Here is a 1,183-nt window from a genome sequence, read left to right as displayed (position 1 = left end):
GCTATTTCATATACAGGGGATCAGGGAGGAGAGCAGCAGCCTGCTGCTTCTTGGTTACTGCTCCCTCTGTTGATCAGGGAGTACTACACATCTATACAGAGAACACAAAGAACAGAAGGCTGATGCAGTGATGCTTGCTGCTTTCAAGGGGATACATACCTCTGTTGTGGCAGCAGCCCTCTGCTTCTGCTGCCCGTTGCCGCTGCTGCCTCCCGCTTCTGCCCTCTGCTGCTGCTGCCCGCTGCCTCTGCTTGCCACCGCTGCTGCTGCTTGTCATTGCTCCTTGTCGCGAGCTCGACGGCGTCCATGTAGGAGCTCCCCTGCCCGCGCGTCGTCTCCGACCCGCGTGCCTCCTCCTCGTCCCTGCGCAGCAACAACAGCTCCTCCAGGCCGCCCTGCCTCTCTTCCTTCTCCCTTTCTCCTTCCTCCCCTGGCTCTTCTTCTTGTCTCTCTCTCTCACACCAACTCACTCTTTCTCTGTTACCTACAGGAGGCCGACGCCGAACTGCAAGCAGCCGCCGCCTGGAGGTTCTCCGCCGCCGGAGCCCTCCTCCTCCTCGCCCACGTCACCGGCGTCCATCCTCGTCGGATTCGGTTCCGCCGGGACTCCCTGCGCCTCCGCCGCCTCGCCAAGTCCGTCTGCTGAAGCCGCCTCTGTCCGCTGCCTGCTCGACCCCCTGCCTCGACCACATCCGTGCGCTTGCGCAAGGGCTGCAACGCCCAGCAGCGCTTCGCGGCGTCCATGTGCAGGGGCAAGCAGAGGTCGGCGCCGGCGAGCAGGCAGTGGAGCGCGTCGACGGAGCCATGGTGGAGGTCATGGCGCCGAGCTGCTCCACCCACCTTGCGCCGACGAGCACGGGGGAGCTCAGGTTCTTGGGAATGGAGACGCACCTACAGGGGGCTGGCGATGCCGGAGGCGGAGGAGAGGGGCGGGCACCTTCCGCGCCGCCGAGCTCATCGACGAGAGCAGCCTCCCCCCTTCCACCTTTTCTGCCGCTGGATAAGATGAACAAAGGAGCGTGGGTGAAATTGTTACAAAATGCAGGGATTAATTTGCAAAAACGAATCGTTTTGCTAGATCCACTTACATATGGACTGCGGGTTCTATTATCTAAAATCATAGGGACGTTTTTGTAAAACTGTCACGACGACGGACGACCAGAAGCATTAGCTGCTTTATTAG

Source organism: Triticum aestivum, chromosome 2A (genome assembly GCF_018294505.1).
Source record: "Triticum aestivum cultivar Chinese Spring chromosome 2A, IWGSC CS RefSeq v2.1, whole genome shotgun sequence".
NCBI classification, from domain to species: domain Eukaryota; kingdom Viridiplantae; phylum Streptophyta; class Magnoliopsida; order Poales; family Poaceae; genus Triticum; species Triticum aestivum.
The sequence above is the reverse complement of the archived record's forward strand: the minus strand, read 5'-3'. Positions refer to the sequence as shown.